Here is a 759-nt window from a genome sequence, read left to right on the forward strand (position 1 = left end):
CAAAAATTCTGTGCTGATTATTCATTGCTGCAATTCATTTCTCTGCAAAGCACTCTCTCTTTCTGTCTATTTATGAAGCATTGGTCTGGAATCAGCAAGGAAAAAAGGCCCAGAGAGAAAGGGAATGTCTATCTTCATTGATCATCTCATGTTTATTGAACACATACTATATTAAGGCCCTGATTTGGTGGTGTCTTTGTTTGGGTTGTTATACCAAAATACCAACAAATTTGGTGTCTGGTGAAGGCCCACCTCCTGGTTCATAAACAGCATCTTCTAGCTGTAATATCACATTGTGGAAGAAGCAGGGGATCTCCCTAGGGCTTCTTTTATAAGGATACTAATCCCATTTGTGAGGGCTCTGCCTCTATGATCCAACGACATCCAAACACCACCACATTGAAGATTAGGTTTCAACGTGTGAATTTTAAGGTGTCATGAACATTCAGATAATAGTATCTGGGCAACAAAGGGAAAATAAAGAGAAGGCAAAAAAACCCAGGTACAATCCAGTCCTTTTTCTCCAGAACCACACAGGTGCCTTTTTTTTTTTTTTTTTTTTTTGAGAGAGAGAGAGAGAGAGCACAAGCAAAGGGAGAGTGAGAATCTTAAGCAGTTTCCAAGCTCAGTGTGGAGCCCATTGTTGGGTTAAATCCCATGACCCTGGGATCATGACCTGAGCTGAAATCAAGAATTGGTCGCTTTGGTAATGCAAGCTGGTGCAGCCACTCTGGAAAACAGTATGGAGGTTCCTCAAAA

Source organism: Puma concolor, chromosome B1, assembly GCF_028749965.1.
Source record: "Puma concolor isolate L17-30 chromosome B1, mPumCon1.1.hap2, whole genome shotgun sequence".
NCBI classification, from domain to species: domain Eukaryota; kingdom Metazoa; phylum Chordata; class Mammalia; order Carnivora; family Felidae; genus Puma; species Puma concolor.